Source organism: Chiloscyllium punctatum, chromosome 44, assembly GCF_047496795.1.
Source record: "Chiloscyllium punctatum isolate Juve2018m chromosome 44, sChiPun1.3, whole genome shotgun sequence".
NCBI classification, from domain to species: domain Eukaryota; kingdom Metazoa; phylum Chordata; class Chondrichthyes; order Orectolobiformes; family Hemiscylliidae; genus Chiloscyllium; species Chiloscyllium punctatum.
In genome coordinates this window covers 52,276,015-52,295,468 of record NC_092782.1, presented here as the reverse complement: position 1 = coordinate 52,295,468, position 19,454 = coordinate 52,276,015, and the positions used below count along the sequence as shown (strand labels likewise).

The window sequence follows — 19,454 nt, the reverse complement described above, 5'->3', positions numbered from 1 at the left end:
CACCACAGAACACACCAGATGGCCTCCTTCTTTAGAGACCGCAATTTCCCTTCCCACGTGGTTAAAGATGCCCTCCAACGCATCTCGTCCACATCCCGCACCTCTGCCCTCAAACGCCACCCCTCCAACCGTAACAAGGACAGAACGCCCCTGGTGCTCACCTTCCACCCTACAAACCTTCGCATAAACCAAATCATCCACCGACATTTCTGCCACCTCCAAACAGACCCCACCACCAGGGATATATTTCCCTCCCCACCCCTTTCCGCCTTCCGCAAAGACCGTTCCCTCCGTGACTACCTGGTCAGGTCCACGCCCCCCTACGACCCACCCTCCCATCCTGGCACTTTCCCCTGCCACCGCAGGAACTGTAAAACCTGCGCCCACACCTCCTCCCTCACCTCTATCCAAGGCCCTAAAGGAGCCTTCCACATCCATCAAAGTTTTACTTGCACATCCACTAATATTATTTATTGTATCCGTTGCTCCCGATGCGGCCTCCTTTACATTGGGGAGACTGGGCGCCTCCTAGCAGAGCGCTTTCGGGAACATCTCCCGGGAGACCCGCACCAATCAACCACACTGCCCCGTGGCCTAACATTTCAACTCCCCCTCCCACTCTGCCGAGGACATGGAGGTCCTGGGCCTCCTTCACCGCCGCTCCCTCATCACCAGACGCCTGGAGGAAGAACGCCTCATCTTCAGCCTCGGAACACTTCTACCCCAGGGCATCAATGTGGACTTCAACAGTTTCCTCATTTCCCCTTGCCCCACCTCACCCTAGTTCCAAACTTCCAGCTCAGTAACTGTCCTCATGACTTGTCCGGACTTGTCCTACCTGCCTATCTCCTTTTCCACCTATCCACTCCACCCTCTCCTCCCTGACCTATCACATTCATCCCCCCCCACTCACCTATTGTACTCCATGCTACTTTCTCCCTACCCCCACCCTCCTCTAGCTTATCTCTCCACGCTTCAGGCTCACTGCCTTTATTCCTGATGAAGGGCTTTTGCCCGAAACGTCGATTTTGAAGCTCCTTGGATGCTGCCTGAACTGCTGTGCTCTTCCAGCACCACGAATCCAGAATCTGGTTTCCAGCATCTGCAGTTATTGTTTTTACCCCAACAGAATAATAGGTACACTGATACCAAGATTAGCAGTTGCACACTTAAGAATTCAGTGCCTTGAATATTCCAATGTAAGGCTTCATAACTGGCATAAGTACCTCTCCAAGAGATGAAAGAAAATATACAAACTGTCTTGATAATTTACAATAAAACAAAATTTTGTCTGATACAGCAATAGGCATACTGCCAAAAGCACTATACATTAGAGAATTGCGCTACTTTCCCCACAACCAGCTAAGATCATAAGTCAAACAGTATATCGGTCCCCCATCTGCTCTTTGGACACAATTTATCAAATCACTTAGGAATTGGTCATACAGGGGAAAAAAAACAACCCATTATATGCAGTGTGACTTACCATGTAAACAACACTTAATAAGCCAAGATCCTCTTAACCTAAAAAGACATGAACATCAGCTCTTAGGCTCAGTGTATAGCAATCTCAACTGGACTAGAAGGTTAGGACTTGGAGACTCATGTAGAGATTTGAGCACAAAATCTAGGCTGACACATCAGTACAAATCTAAACTGTCGTGGACCAAAGGAGGTGCCAGCTTTGCAACGAGATGTATAAACTCAAGTCCCCGATTGCCCTCGGAGTACACATAACAGATCACGTGGCACTAGACAATGAGGAGCAGCAGAGGTCTCCCTGTGCCTTAGCAGCATCTCAAAAACACGATCATCCCATTGAGATTGACGGGACCTGACGGTAAGTGAACTGATACCACATTCAACCCACAGTGCAAAACTACACCATTGTTTGCAATGTGCAAACACCTGGAGGTTGTGGAAGGTGCCATTTAAATGCAAGTTCTTCCTTGCTTCTGAGAACTTAACTACCCATCATTCCAGATGCCATGGTTCCCCAACCAGAGATGTAGGCCATGCACTTAAAGTTTGTCAGATCACCTTTCTTCGGCTGACATTTCCCTAGAATCATACAGTATAGAAGAAGCCCTTCAGCCTGTTAGGTCTGTACTAAAAATCCACAATTCAATGCCTCCATCTCAACAGATTCTTTCACAGTTGTGTGGGAGGAAAAAAAATGTTTCAAATCACAATTGTCAAAAAGAAAAGGTGGTTTGGCAAATTCTGGCATTTATTCACACGTACAAATACTTTTCCCCTCAAAACTGACAGAAAAAATATTGTACTTTTCATGATGAGGTATCTCATTGTTTGATGACCAAAGAAATAATTCTGAAGGGTAGTCATTGTCATGCAGGAAATGCTATCTTACGCACAGCAAGCTCCCACAAACAGCAATGTGACAATGGCAAGATAAAATGGCATTTTTTTTGCGGTTTGGATTGAGGATAAATATTAACCAAAGCATAGGGGACAACTCTCCAGCTCGTATTTGAAATGGTGACATGAAATCTTTTATATCTGCCATCAGATCATACACCTGCAAAGGTGCAGCACCGGAAGGTCATCGGTCAGTTTTACACTCAAATCCTTGAACGGGACTTGAACCGAGAATCTGGTAATTCTTGAGTGTGCGTTAGTAACTGAGCTGTGGCCCATTCTAAGTAAATCAATTCAAAATACATTCCCAATTGGTACAAATGAAATTTCAGATTAGTCATAAACCTGGAGCACCTGCTCTCAATGACTTCATTCTGTCTGCTGTTTACTCCTGCATCTCGGATTAGCCTCAAACTGCAGAACATAAGCCTGTACAACAGTGTCACCTCACTGAGCAAACTGGCCTGATGTACAACAACACAATAGATCCTGAAAGAATTTGCCAGATTGAGAACTGCAAAGTGCGGATGGCGTTCAAAATATTTCAATGGAGGTTTAGTCAGCAAGTCACAGAAAATTTTACAGCAGGGAAAGAGGCCCTTCAGCCCATTGTGTCTTCCACTGTCATCAGAAGTTCACTCATTCCAATCTAAATATCCAGTACTTGTCCCATAGTCTCATACACTGGGGCCTTTCAGTGCTCATCTCAATAATTCCCAAGTGTCTTTAGGGTATCTCTTTCTAACATAATTTCAAGCAGTGAATTTTAGATATCCAAATAAATGCGAGGTGTTGCATTTTGTAAAGGCAAACCAGGAAGGACTTATACACTTAAACAGTAGGGTCCTGGGGACTGTTGCCAAACTAAGAGACCTTGGGGTGCAGGTTCATAGTTCCTTGAAAGTGGAGTCACGGGTATACAGCACAGTGAAGGTGGCATTTGGTTCACTTGCCTTTATTGGTCAGTGCATTGAGTAGAGGAGTTGGGAGGTCATGTTACAGCTGTACAAGACATTGTTTATGCCGCTTTTGGAATATTGCGTTCAATTCTAGTCTCCCTGTTGTAAGAAAGATGTTGCGAAACTTGAAAGGGTTCAGAAAAGATTTACACTGACGTTGCCAGGGTTGGAGGGTTTGAGCTATTGGGAGAGGCTGAATAGGGGTGGGGTTGTTTTCCCTGGAGTATCAGGGGCTGAGGGGTGACTTTGTAGAGGTTTATAAAATTATGAGGGGCATGGATCGGCTAATTAGCTAAGGTCTTTTTCCCTAGGGTAGGGTAATCTGAAACTAGAGGGCATGGGTTTAAGTTGTGTTTAAGACTTAAGATTTAAAAGGACTTAAGGAGCAACTTCTTGACATAGAGGGTGGTGTGTGCATAGAACAAGCTGCCAGAGGAAGTGGTGGAGTCTTGTACAATTACAACATTTAAAAGGCATCTGGATGGGTACAAGAATAGGAAGGGTTTGATGGGATGTGTGTCAAATGCTGGCAGGTTGGACTAGATTAACCTCAGATATCTGGTGGACATGAACGAATTGGACTGAAAAGGTCTTTTTCCGTGCTGTGCAGCTCTATGATTGTATACCCACAATCCTTTGCATCAACTTGTCACTTTCCTCAAATCCGCTCTCAACCTCCTTCTCAGTGCCTTAAAGCACCCAGGGGAAAGTTTAAGCCCCTCAGAACTTTGTATCGCAATTAGATGTCCCCTCAGCAGTCTCTGCTCGAGTGACGTGCTCTTGATCGATAAAAACAGTCAAATCATGAACACTATTCAATATCAATCGCATGACAACTGGTTCTGCCAACCAAAACCAAGCCTTACCAGGTTGGAGTCAGACCATCATTTTATTGGACAGACGCATGAAGGAGGGGTGACCTTTGCTGAGTCAAGCCTGTGTCCCAGAAGCCTTGCTGCAATAAAATTAAAGCAATTAGAATAACATCTGCACAAGACATGTGTAAATATTATTTGCTTCCCTTTAGTTTCTATTTACAGAGGAACCTCTATTATCCAAGGGACACTGGCAGGCAATATTTTGTTCGGTTAATCGAATTCTGGATAATTGGATGCCGTCTAACATGGCTTAGCCAAGCACTTGGACCTTGCGATCTTGCCAGACAATCCAATATTCGGATAATCAAGGGCCAGATAATTGAGGTTCCTCTGTATACCTCTCTCCAAGCACAGAAGCAAGACAAGTGATAGCTTTCCATTCTCATAAACATGACCGTTGCTGGCGTCAAATTTAACCTTTGCATTGTGCCCTCTTGCTCTGCCCTGATATGGAGGCAGAATGTTGCATGTCCAACATCACAGTATTCAAAACAAAACCACACTGTTCCTCAAGCCCTTCCCCTCCTCTACATCAGGATGGATTACCTGTGGGGGACACAATTGGCAAATTCTACCTGAGGACCTGCTCGTTTTGCAGAAGCTACTTTGTAACCGAATGTTCTGCCTCTTCTCACTAGCGTACACATTGGAAGGTACAGTTTGGGCACTAAACAAGTGGAGATCAGTACGATCGGGATACAAGGTGTACACACCATACAGACAGACGAGCCTGTCCAAGTCAGGCACATTACACTCTGCTTTTTTTTTTGAAAAGCCAATTGTCGAAGCTCTTCATTATTTAACATGCCACATACTAGTCCTGAATCAGATTAAAACGTCATCAGGAAGAACCAACGTCTTGCGGGATTGGGATAAGTCAAAGAAAGATCTGAACACCAGATTTTAATCAGTCTATGGTCAGTGGTCAAAGCCCTAAGCCTTGCTGATCCAATATCCTTGTCAAAATCCACTTTAACCAAGCTACCGGTCACCTTGGATCCAAATATCTGTCAGGTAGGGTCACATTTTATGTGATAATGCTCCTGTGAAGCACTGTAGATTGTTTCATTACTTTAAAAGGTGCTATTCAAATGCAGGGGATTTGGGTTATGCTGTTCTGCTGGACTGTGTTGCGTCTGGGTAAACAGGGGTAGACTGACGTCCCTCTTTTCCCACTCCTTGTCTGAGCTCAATACACTTTTCATGAAAAAGGGATCAATCTTCCAATTAGTGTTTATCTGTTTACATGCTCTGACTAAGATAAACAGGTTCCCTTGATTATTCTTTTTAAAAAGTGGATAGCTATTCATTGTACACATTACAATAAAAACACTGCCATTTTCCTGTGCAAACACATGCTGAGATTCTTACACGTACAAAAATAGAAGTTTGAGTGAGAGGAAAGATGAAGTGATTTTTAAAAGCCTATTGAATATTCAAGTGATATGATTTGGGCAGGTTGTGATTGGATGGATACAAGCTGAGCTCAATAGTCCTTCCAGTTGGGGCATTAAAGCAATTTGAAAATATAAATGGACAACGTCTGTGCTGCAGCTACTTCAGCAAATTCTTGACAATTTCTGAATGTGGCACCTAGATTGCCAAAACAGTAGAGAGAGTCCAAGCTTGCAAGTTGTGCAGACACAGGAAGTGAGTGACAGAGAACCTGCTCAGGGTCTCACTTTATAGAATGCCTACAGCGTGGACGCAGGCCATTCAGCCAATTGCATCGAGCAAACAGCACCCTACCCAGACCTACCGCCTTACCGCATCCCTGTAACTCTGCATTTCCCACAGCCAGTCCACCTGACCTGCACATGTTTGGACTGAGGGGGGAAACCGGAGACCCCGAGGAAACCCATGCAGACACACTGGAGCGTGTGCAAACTCCACACAGACAGTGGCCCCAGGGTGGAATTGAACCCGGGTCCCCGGCACTGTGAGGCAGCAGTGCTAACCACTGAGCCACCGTGCCGCTGAAGACACATCTTCAGTATCTCTTTGCTTAAATACAAAAACGCTCACTGGCTTTTTCACTGTAGGCAAAAGTGAGGACTGCAGATGCTGGAGATCAGAGTCTAGATTACTGTGGTGCTGGAAAAGTACAGCAGATCAGGCAGCATCCAAGGAACAGGAGGATGCTGTCTGACCTGCTGTGCTTTTCCAGCAGCACTCTAATCGAGGCTTTTTCAATGTGCCCAATAAACCAAATATGGTCATGGTTCGTGCATTCCAGTTATCTTGCATCAGTGGACTACATCTGTGCATAATTCTTTTATAGCTAGACAGTTCTATTGTCCAATTGACTACATATAATGGTTTGTCACCACCCAGTGTTGCTTTGCTTTTGGGGCTGGAGGTGGCCTCAATTCATACTCCATTCATGCCACTGTAGATAGACTGTCCCCATTTCAGCAGCATCAGAGTGTAGAAGGTATAGTGATGCAAGCATTCAGCCACCTTGGCACCACTGTTTCAAGTTACTCAATGAAGAGGCCCACAGCCAAACTCTCAAATCCTTCTGATTTAACGCATGGCTTCACAACAGCAAAAAGGCAGTTAAGGTCTCCTGTCCTTGCAGAGCCTTGAAATCTCATGTGAAATGTGCAGCAGCAGCTTTAACACCATCTAATGCATGGTGTGACACAGTACCTCTGCTCCAACAGTAGCTGGCTGGCGGGAGCACATGCTTTGCAAGTGGATACGAATCAGCACTGACCAATTCTCCCAAAGTGAAACGCACGTTGCTCAAAACGTCACCCGATGTAGACAGCTCGAATGCTTTGTAAAAAGATAATAACTGCCCAATAAGACGGCATTAGGATTCTTACTCTGCCTGTTGAGCTTCTCTAAGCACGTCCTACTGCTTTCTAGCCATCATTGACAAAAGAATTCAGAAGTGGAGGGAAATGAGAAATGTAGGTGATGACTGTACTGAATAAGCATGGTTCAAGTCCCAGCAGCTTGATTAGAAATTCTGTTCGCCTTTCACTGCAGAGTGAGAGAGTAATGAATTCCTGCATTTTAGTGCAGTGTCCCTTCAATGGAGGCTGCAGCTGGATGGAAGAATGGGTAAACACAGCGCCCTGGTTGATAAGTTTAGAGCTCATAAGCTGAACTGGCAATCTCACTCTCGTTACTCTGGTCCACTGCAGCCAGGAACTTTACTCTAGTCCAGCATTTCCCAGAGAAGAATGCACTCCAGGACGTGGAGCTGGATTCCCAGATGAGAACTCAAAACATTTACAATTTTGACGGGTGATGGGATCCACCTTAAAGAGGTCACAATTCTGGCGATTAAGAGAAATGGTCACACAGCTATCGAATGTCACAGCTTCACGGTTGTTTGAAAAACGCCTCCCACATCACCAATATACTCCATCAAAAGATCACTGCTGGTTTGTTTTCAGGCAGCTCAGTGTATGTTTTGTTAAATGGCATATTACCCATGAAAATGTCTGGCAGCCTTTTCAAACACATTGCATTAAACAGCTGTTGCTTGTGCCAATCCTGGCAGAGGGGGAAATCAGGATGGACAGATAGTGGCTTCACATTTAACATTTAAAATCATCCTCAAGGATGCTGATGTGTATACTATGGTCACACTCTCAGTCCAGTAAATGATTGCACTGTAAGGGCACCAGTAATAAGGAGCAGTGAAGGTGCTTCAGTGCTCACCATGGGCTGACATGAAGGTGTGCTAAGCCTCTCCCAAAACAGACGTTAACTTCAAAGCAGATTCCAGCACTTGGGTATTTTCCTACTAAGCAAACAAAACCAGAAAACCCATAGCTCAACATGATGGCACCATTTGCAACCCTGATAACCGCAGGGAACTACCAGAGAGAGACCCTGCAATATTAAAAATCGTGCCCTCTAAACAAAAATTGGTTTTAATCAGACTCTTCACTTTCTGCTTATGATGTAACAAGGCCCTGGGGAGTTGATTCCTTTGACATGGGACAGAGAAGTGTGCGTGTCAGAGCACACGTGCAATATAAACTGATAACCAATGACAAGCTGAAGTACATTGTCAAACCAGTGAAAACAAAGGCCAGTTTAGCCATCATGCCATAAATAAACTGATTCCCATCACATTTGAGGGGGAGATGATAAAGGGGCACATTTTTAAAGTGAGAGGAGAGAGATTTGTAATTTCTTTTACACAGAGGGTGGAGCGTGTGTGGGCTGAACTTCCTGAGGAAGTGGTGGATGTGGGGCCAGTTACAACGTTTTAAAGACATTTGGATATGTGCATGAATAGGAAAGATTCGGAGGGATGTGGACCAGGAGCAGGCAGGTGGGACTAATTTTTGGGATTATATTCGTCATGGACCGAAAGGTCTGCTTCCATGCCACATAAGACCATAAGAAAGAGGAGTGGAAGGAAGACCATTTGGCCCACTGAGTGCACTCCGCCTTTCAATCGTGGCTGATAGGCATTTCAACACCACTTATCCGCACTCTCCCTGTATCCCTTAATTCCTTGTGAGATTAAGAATTTATTATGACTCTATACAGATTACATTGGCTCAGCCAGGGCTCACTTCCCTACTCTAACTGCCCTGGAGAAAGGTGCTCCCTTCTTGAATCACTGCAGTCCCCGGGGTATAAAGACACCCATACTGATAGTAAGGCAATCCCAAGATTTTGATCTTGACAGAACAATAATATATTCCGAAATCAAGATGGTGTGTGGCTTAGAGGGGAACTTGTAGGTGATGGTGCGCCCATGTTTCTGCTGATTGCAGATTTGGATGGTGCTCTGAGAGGAATTTATGAATTACTACAGTGCACTTTGTTGATGGTACACACCTTGGTACAGTGGTGAAGGGAGGAAACAGTTGAGTGGGTGAACAGAGTTGCCAATAAAGTCAGCTGCTTTGACTTGGTAGACTGAAAGCTTCTTGAAAATGATTGGAGCTGCAGTGATCCAGATACATGTAGAGTATCCTGTGACAATTCTCATTTGCACCTTGCAGATAGTGGATAGATAATGGGGAGTCAAAAGGTGAGGTAGAGCAGAATTAACATCCCCTGATCTTTTCTGGCAGCCACAGTAATTATACGGTTGGTCCAGTTCAGGCTCTGGTCAATGGCCACCCCAGGATATGGACAGTGGGGGAATTCAGTGATGACAATTCAATTGAATGCTATAATTTTATGTATGAATACTCTGTTCTCTCAAAGTTAAAACAAGCTAAACTGATAAACCACCTCCACCTTTGCACTCTTCAGACTTGGTGTTGCCATTCACAAACATCACGTCCCATATTAGATTTTATCGTTACAATCCACAGGCTTCTCAAAGCTCCAATTCCATTTTGATATCCAAATATTTTCAACCAGTATTCTAACAAAACTACATTCTCAGTTAAACCAAATAGTTCGTTCAAATTATATCGCTTGTTTCTTTTTCTTTTAAAAGTTCATTCACAGGATGTGGGCATCGCTAGATAGGCCAGCATTTATTGCCCATCCCTAATTGCACAGAGGACAGTTAACAGTCAATCACATTGCTGTGGGTCTGGAGTCACATGTAGGTAGACTTGGTAAGGATGGCAGTTTCCTTTCCTAAAGGGCATAAGTGAACCAGATGGATTTTTCCAACAAAAAAAAACAGATTCATTGTCATCATTAGCTGCATAATTATTATTAAATTCCACCATCAGCCTTGATGGGATTCAAACCAGAGTCCCCAGAAGGTTACCAGCGTCTCTTGATTAAGAGCCCTGCGGTAATACCACTAGGCCATTCCCTCCTCTCAGCACTTGCACAAGTTACTTCAAAACCATATAAAAGAAACCTAAGGGGCAACTTTTTCATGCAGAGAGTGCTGCCACAGGGAGTGGTGGAGGCTGGTACGATTGCATCATTTAAAAGGCATTTGGTTGGGTATATGAACAGGAAGGTTCGGAGGGATATGGGCAGAGTGCTGGCAAATGGGACTAGATTGGGTTGGGATATCTGGTCAGCATGGACTGAAGGGTCTGTTTCTGTGCTGTAGATCTCTAGGAGTCTAGGACCAGCCTCATACTGCACAAATACATTGAAGTATTTTTGCTAGAATTCCACCTCAGCACCTGAATACATTAGTGTTAGCATCAGGGGAGAGGTTTCAGGTATATTATTGGGCAGATTCACTCACGGTGTTGGTTAAAAGTTGTGACTGGAAGTATCCAGAGCAGGATGCAGGGAGAGACAGCGATGAGGGATGGTATGGGAGGAAGTCAACAACAGAACGGGACAGGTTCAAGGAATTGACTAGAGAATGGCAGAGGCGAAGACTCCGTGTGATGGTTTGCATAATGGAATACGTACATGACACCCAACATTCTGATAAAATGGAGATATTGTAGATTTTACTGCAACAGGAAGGTGGAAATCTGAGGGAGTCAGGCTGGTTTGCGTTTGCATCTCCTCAGAAGCAATTTGCCAAATATGACCATCAAAAGTCGAGAACTGTTTTGTCTGATTGGAGGTAGATACACAGCAAGGAAATTGGTCTTGCCATAGCCTCTCTGCTTGACAATCATAATTACATGATGGGATCATTTCACACTGAGACAAGTACGTCTACTGCAAGAGCAGAAATTACAATAGGAATACCAATAACATCTGATTACAAGCTAAACTTAACTCTAGAACTTGAGAATATCACTGGCCATTGTATCCACCCTTCTAGATGTGAGAGAATACTCTCCATTTGCCTGGATGAGTGCAGTTCCAACAACACACAAGAAGTTCAAAACCATCCAGAACACATCAGCTGTCTTGCAAATAGTACCTCCCACAGGGTCACATGACAGTTAAACGCAGAGGGAAACTCAAGGCTTGAAACATGGGGATTCCAGCAATTTAGCCAATTAACAGGCAGCATCATGGACTAGAGAGGAAAGTGAACACTATTCCTCTAACTCTAACACCCAACTCAGTCAACACTTAAGTGAAGACTGAACTATTCCTTGCAGGATTCCAGGTTCAGAGAGAGGCAGGTTCGAAAAACACTTTGGTGCATTTCCACTGAAGTGGGAAACCGGGAAATGATGACAAGATGTCCCTTTTGAAGCTCCCTTCCTCCTGGCCGCTTTCCCTGTATTACTCGCTATTTGAGCAAATTCAGATACAAAGAATCTCAGTGGAAACATGATGAGTGTTCTTTGGAAACCCCCAAATCTATTTTTCAATAAGATACTCTTGATGACTTATCCTAAATGATCCCTCTGTGGGTGGATGTTTATTCCCCTCTATCACCAGCTGGAAATGCCTTAAGACAGGTTTTTTTTTCATGTGATCGACACTAGATGAACTCAAGACATTTTGGTTATGTCTGTCAGCTCTGTTGTTAAAATAGGTGCAAGACCACACAATAAACAAAAAAGCAACGGGATAAACAGAACTATTCTCCACTTGTCAAAATGCCATTTCTTGAAAGCAAGTTATACCTTGAACATTCAATGTTTTGGCCTCAAATGCTTTCTGGCGCAGAGAATTCCACTGGCTCACCACTCCCTGGGTGAAACAAAATCTCCAGTTGGAGAAAAGAGAAACAAGAGACATAATCAATGATCAAGAGACATCAGTTCAGTGGACAGCACTCTCCCATTCAAGTCAGAAGATTCTGCATTCATGTTCCAACCACAGGACCCAAAATCATAATGTAAGCTGTGAAACAGTGCGAAGGGAGTGCTGCATTACCAAAGCAGATCCTAGTTATTCAACTCAAATGTTAACAACCTCAGAGCAGGGGAAATTCTGGTGGCATAAAAGCAGAAAATCCTTGAAAAACTCATAATTTCTGTGGAAAGAAATGGAGTTTTGAGCTGTTGGGCCTTGGCTGGTTGAGTTCTAGTATTGCCATCGATCCTCCATTCCAAGCTGAGTTTAAGGGCCTGTCTAATTATAATCACAGAATTCCTACAGCACAAAAAGGGACCATTTGACTCGAGTCTATACTGACCCTCTGAAGAGCATCCCACTAAGACCCAGCAACTACCTCTAACCTTGGGTCAATTTAGCACGGCCAATCCACCTAACATGCACATCTTTGGACTGTGTGGGGAAACCGGAGCACCTAGAGGAAATTCACAGATGAGGGGAGAATTTGCAAACTCCACATAGACGTACAGTCTTAGTCAGTGAGTATACAACACGGAAACAGACCTTTTGGTCTAACCAGTCCATTCCGACCATAATCCCAAACTAAACTGGTCCCATCTGCCTGTGTTTGGCCCATATCCCGCTCATTCATGTACTTCTCCAAATTTCTTTTCAATGTTGTAGCTGTACCAGTATCTACCAGTTCCTCTGATAGCTCATTCCACACACGAAGAGCTGCATAAAAAAATTGCTCATGTCTTTTTTAAAAAATCTTTCTCCTTTCACCTTAAAAAATATACCCCAGTCTTCAAATCCCCCAGGGAAAGACACCTCCTGTTCACACCTTATCTATGCACCTCATGATTTTACAAACCTCTAGAAGGTCACCCCTCAACCTGAACTCCACTGAAAAAAATCCCAGCTTGTCCAGTCTCTCCCACAACACAAACCCTCCATTCCTAGCAACATCCTGATAAATCTCTTCTGAACTCTCTCCAGCTTAATAATATCCTTCGTATAACAGGGTGACCAGAACTACACGCAGTATCGCAGAAGAGGCCTCACCAATGTCCTGTACAACCTCAACATGACGCCCTAACTTCCATACTCGGGTCTGAGCAATGAAGACAAGCGTGCTAAACGCCTTCTTAACCACCCTGTCTACATGTGACACAATTTTCAAAGAAACCTGAATCCCTACGTTTCTCTGTTCTACAACACAACCCAAAGTCTTATTTTTGATTGGATAAGTCTTGCCCTTGTTTGTTTGACCAAAATGCAATACCTCGCATTTATCCAAATTAAACTCCATCTGGCACTCCACAGCTCACTGATCAAGATCTCTTTGTACTCCAAGATAATCCTCTTCACTGTCCACTGTAGCACTGGTTTTGCTGTCATTTGCAAACTTGCTAAACATGCCTTCTATATTCTCATCTAAATAATTTACATAAATGACAAAGTCCAGGTCGTTGGCTGCGAGACAGCAGTGCTAACCATTGAGCCATCATGTCTGTCTTCTATTATCAGTGATAGCAGATAAACTACTGGTGAGAGTCTTAACAAGGAGGCAATTATCTTCTATAAGTTGCAGCGTTTTTTTGCATGACAGCAAGTACAACTAACATTAACAAGACAGACTTCGATGTAAGGAACCAGCGATGTCAATTCTAACCCAACTGGGAGAAGCTTAATGCAACTTCAACATGAACACTCAGAGTAATTACCTCGCACAAAAAAATGCTTCACATCGATGACCCTTCATCTCAATGGGATTTAAAAAAAGGTGAATGTGAATGGTTAAATCCAGAGAGAGAGAAAAACGCAAATGGTGCATGAATTGTGAAGAATCCCCAGCATTTTGTGCTTTCATGCTAGATTTGCAGTATCCGCAGTATCTTAGCTTTTCTATCACCTCTATCTTGATTCCAGCTTTCCAAAAACTGGAAGTGCCCCAAAACCTGGATGGTATTCTCTCAGATATGCCGCCGTGAATGGGCTCTCTTTCCTGGGCTGATCCCACAGCGCTGAATCAGTGAGGGCTCTGCACATAGCCAGATACAAACCTCGTATTGTACTTGATGACTTGCCTCTCTTCCACCCTCCTGCTTTCCCAGTCCCATTGGCAGGAATATTCCAATTGCAACATTCTGGCCATTTTCGGCACAGCGGATCGGGAATCAGCTGTTTCTCCCAGTGATGCCCGGGTGAAGGATTTTGTTGGGTTATCCCAAATCTGCTACATCTGGGGAATATTCTATACATATTGCCCAAAGATTACAACAGTGACTACACATTTAAAAACAAATCATTAGCTGTGAAGCATGAGTATCCTTTGGCCCTGAAGGGCTTTGTTCCTTTCTTCTATTAGTTAATTGGGGCTTTTAAAATAAGCACAAACTGCACAGCAAAAGTGCTCCACTTTCCAGTGAAAAAAAAATGAGGTAAAGCAAAACTGAACAAAAAAACTTTTCTTCTTAAAAAAAAACAAGAATTGCTTTGATAGACTTGTAAGAACGACAACACACTAATAAAGTTACTCCTGACATCTGTCTTAGGGGATTTCTCAGGATCAAATGCACACGAGCTGCAATCTCAGAGTCAGCACAAGGTCAGACTCACAGTGACAAACAAGGTGCTGAACTTATTAGGTTTGTCATTCATCAACCAACTGCCCAGTGGCAGTCCTGTGACTGTGTATTGCTGTAATGTCCTTCTGTTAAGCAACAGTCAAAGTGGTGATACAGACAATTGGTCAGGATTGCTTTTTGCTGCAATGTTATTGCACTGGGTTCACCATCCAGTGCATTGAGATGACACTGAGCAGACATCTCGGAAAAGAAATATGGCGTATGCAAAAATCAAAACAACTGGAGATTTAGAACAGCTCAGTCAGCATCAGTTCGATGTTGGCATCATGGGTGTGGCCCATTAGAATGCAACGTTATTTATCAGCCATTAACAAACAGCACAAAGTCAAGCCTTACAGAATGTGGACAATCTTACATTTTCATGTGTCTTTCTCCCGCTAAAAGATTTGCCAGTCACTTTGCTACAGGGACAGTACAGGACTTCACAAAATTGATTCTCTCAAAAGGTAGTTTTTTTTTCCCCCCAGAGTTTCCCCTTCTAAATTACAAAAGCTTTTTAAAAATCTTCAGAAACTGTGTGTGTGCTGGCTCCTGTGACATTAGGATGAGATTGTAGTTCACAAACCAAGTCACATCAAATTTAACTCCATCTAGAATACACAGCAAGAAGCACAAATCCGTTACTAGAAAAATAGAGCCCAGAGAGACAAACCATTGATCAAAGCAAAAACCCTAAACTAACAAACTGCATATCACTGGTCAACTGGCTGAGACGGAAGATGAATATATTTAAGTGATTCTTTTTTTGCATTATTTTATTCAGCAAGTTTCACAATTTTAAAGACTAATTTTCCATTCTTCTTCCATTACCACAATTCTGATGAGTGCTCATTTTGCATCAAATAGGAAATAATCGGTGCTGTTTAAAACAAAATTTAAACAGACCGGGTAAATGCGACTTCAAAACTGACTGCATGTGTCCTTGTGAAAAGAAGTGATCAACACAAAGCTCAATTGTATCTTTCAAGTCAGAGTTAAAAGGTTTGCAGATCAGTGTCAGCCCTTGAATTAGCTGTTGTCATATTTAGTTGGGGTGTGTGTGTGTGTGTGTGTGTTTGTGTGTGTATCGTGTGTATTTGTTTGGGGGTCAGCGTTGTATGACAGCTTGGTGACAAAGAGACAAACCCCTGCTCCCTAATGGTTGCACACTATTCTTTGGCCCTGAAGGGCTTTGTTCCTTTCTTCTATTAGTTAATTGGAGCTTTTAAAATAAGCACAAACTGCACAGCAAAAGTGCTCCACTGTAGGTGTTAAGTGTAGGACTGTCACTAGGTGTGTGTCAACATGAAAAATACTGCACTCGGTTAATCTTCCTATTGTGCAACAATGTGATCATAGGGGCTCAACTATAGTTTCACATCAGTCTAACAGCAGAGTCCCAGAGCCACCAACTTTGCACCAGCCGAGCAAACCATCACATTGCGAAGGACTGAAAATGTTTTCATCCTAAAGGCAGAACTACCTTCATTTCAAGAACTCCCTTCACAAACATCAGCAAGTTCCAAAGCAATTCACCAAAACATATAAGGAATCAAAGAATAGGCCATGTGACCTCTTGATCCTGTTCCTCCGCTCTGTGAGATCATGGCTGATCTTCTACCTCAACATCACTTCCTTACATGACCCTCACACCCCTCGGTGCGCAAAACATATGGACCGTTTTTGACTCCATTCAAATGAGCATCCACATGGAATTCCAAGCTTGTGAACAAATTTCTCCTAATCAGTATTTGAGTGGCTAACCCCTTATTCTAAGGCTGAAACCTGATGTTATTAAGTCCCTGGCCCAGGGTAACATCCTCTCACCATATTTTCGAAGTGCATTAGGCACATAGGAAATTCTATCAACTCATTCCTCCAAACTCTGGAAGAGATAGGTCACCTCTATTCTCACTCTCCTCCTGGGAGGGCCTGTACTTCGCAAGAATCAGCCTGGTGAATACCTGGCTCCCTCTCGGAGGAAAAGAAATCTCTCCTGTTGCAGGAACATACCTCCCTCGCTCTTCGCCCGAAGCACAGAAATGAATCCTACCATTCTCCCCACTCAATCCCTTTAAACTGCATGTACGTTCACCTCTTCATATTTAATTCTCAATGGAATGCAACCAATGCTTCTGCTGTAACTCTTTTCGCCCTAGGTGCCATTCAGGGACTCTATACGACGTGCCCTCAAAAGGGATTCATAGAGCTGTGCTGGGCAGAAACGAACAAAATGCACTAACTGGGGTCGAACCACAGCGTTAGCTAACCGCACACAACTTTTAAAAATTCATTTGTGGGACGTGGGTGTCACTGGCTGGGCCAGCATTTCCATGGCCCTTGAAAAGGTGGTGGTGAGCTACCTTTGGAACCCCTGCAGTCCTCCAGCTGTGGGTTGACTCACAATACCCTCAGGGAGGGAACTCCAGGATTTTGATCCAGGCATTTGGACCTACTTGGAATTCCAGGATGTTGACCCAGAGGTATTTGGATCCACCTGGAATCCCAGGATTTTGACAGCTTCCATTCCTTTTCATGGGGAACACTTTGTGACTAACACTGCGTTCGTCTTTTCAATTCTCTCTCACGTCTGGCCATTAACTCTGAGAGCTGGTCTGACAGTGCCTTTCCGAACAGAGAGAGCCGGAGGTGGTCACGTTGGGAATCTATGGTGCAAAACACACACATTTGGGGAACCTTACGGCACATCACGCCACCCCTGGTATATGAATAAAAACACCAAGTCCGGAGGCTTTGGTTAACACTAGAGCTAGTCTGTATGTGTGAAAATGAATTTGCTGCCATCTGTTGGGGATAAAAAGTGATCCACAAATATGAGTAGTGAAGGCAATATTAAGGTGATGGGTCAGAGGTTAGATATTGCAGGCAGATTACAGCAGCAATTTCACACCAATGCCCTTTTAAAGCTCCTCAGGGAATACTGACTAATGTCAATAACTACAGATAAATAATGACAAGTTCGAATAGGTCTCTTGAATGTGCAACAAGGATATGCAAAATGGAGCAATCATCAGGAAAAGGACACTCATTTTGTTATGGACATCTTGCAGGGTTCTTCTATACATGCCTTTGCTAGCATACAGCACCTCAGGGAGCAGTGACCGTACCCAAAAAACTCATCACACGTGTCTAGCGCTTATACTGCCAAATAATCCCAAGTCTCAACTCCACTCGAATTTCATTGCTGCACTTGCAAGCCCCTCACAGGGGACAAAAGACAGGCTAGACATTCAGCTGGGAGACTGGATGGCAGTGAACACTGAAAAGTGGACACAGAAACTGAGATAACGCTGAACATCGCACAGAGTTATTAGTGGCTTTTAATAACGATCATGGGTTAGATGGACGTGGAACAGCACATTGGAAGAGAACATGACACACTCATTTGAAGCAAAGGCAGGATAATTCCTACAATTTGCTTCTTGTGATGGCTTTGTTGACATATTGAGAGACCTTGGAGCAGCAAGTGTTGCTCACAAGGACATTCAGCTGCAGTAGGAATTTATAAACACTTGATCTCAATCATCCCCATGGTAACCAGCCTTGTGTAAAGTGCATGACGCATTAAAGTCTTCAGGTTGCCTCCTTCCTCTTGGCTGTATGATCTAGCGAGAATCAGTCAATAATCTAGCTTTGGCACAGCAATCATCAAAACATCATGGAGTTAAATGTTAATTCGCAACAGTTTGAATGTCTGCATAAATGAACATCAACTGACAGCCAAAAAACTCCCATTCTCATCCGCAGCTCAGGAGTGAGCTGCAGGTGAATGCAATAATGCACGATATGAGGTAAGCTTCACAACTACTTTTTTTTTGTTATAATCAAAGGAGTAAAGAGAGCGGATATACCTAATACATTACTCTTCAATGTCGAGTCCTTACAATGAGAGTTCAATTCCCACACCAGCTGGAGGTTACCATGAAGGACTCTCCTTCTCAATGTCTCCTCTTGCCTGAAGGGTGGTGACCCTCAAGTTCAACCATCTTCAACAGTCTCTCTCTAGTGAGACTTGTCAGACTTTTCTGAAAAAAACAGTAGCAGTACAAGCTGCCAGGTAACACCATACTCAACACTGACAAGTATTTGTACAGAATTATCCAGAATCTGCATCAATGCATCTTAGAAAATCATAAGGTGGCAGTGGTATCAAACAACATGGTGTTGTCACTTGTTAATTTGCAATAACATCATCTGAAGAATGGCTCATTAAGAAGGATTCCCAACAGATAGCCACTGCAGATAATGGCTTTCTTCCTTGTTGCATATTTACTAATGACAAAAACCCCATTTTTCCCCCTGTACTATTTCCCAGAGTAATTGAATTAGCGACCTTTTTTTTGAAGGCTGTATTAATACTTCAAGCAGGATCATCATATATGTCACTTCCTGAAAATTAACTAAGATTCACTAGTGTGCAATATCACAACAGAGTTGTATACCGTTACAACCCACAGGCTCGGAAACCAAAAAAAAAATGGAACACTGAAATTTGATTTCTTCAGACAAGATAAAATTACTGCAATCTTGCTCAAGCTTCTGTGAAAAAGGACAGGATGTTCTAAGGAGTCGCAATCAGCTGCCGCACTGCCCCTTTTTTGCTCCCCGTTTATGAAAAGGAGCGAGCTGCAAGTTTCTAACGGAAAACTGCGATCAGGACTCCTTCAGAAATAAGAGCTTGGCTTCCATTGGGACAGTTCTTGTGACAAAGGGGTGGCAGGGGAAGACAACACATGGCCTGTTTTCACGGCACCCAACTGCTGTGTTCTGAAACGGTAAAGATCCTGAATCACAGATCGCCACTTCAGCAGCTGTCACCACATGTTACATACTGAAGGTAAGGGTGGGGTAGGGTGCCAGGATGGTAGGGGGTGAGGTGGGTGTAGAATGCCAAGTGGGTAGAGGATAGGATACCAGGATAGAGGCTAGTAAGTGTGGGGGTGGGGTGGGGGTTAATTGGTACATATGCAGCGTAGATCAGAGGGGGT

At 43.6% G+C, this 19,454-nt stretch overlaps 1 long non-coding RNA gene across 1 annotated transcript in view; it reads right to left on the bottom strand.

The window, feature by feature from the left end:
* Window positions 1-19,454, bottom strand: part of LOC140466984 (uncharacterized) — a 253,924-nt gene that overhangs the window by 97,317 nt on the left and 137,153 nt on the right. The window contains exon 3 of the long non-coding RNA XR_011955323.1: window positions 4,205-4,293. This is a non-coding gene — a long non-coding RNA (uncharacterized lncRNA). The remainder of the gene's footprint in view (window positions 1-4,204; window positions 4,294-19,454) is intronic.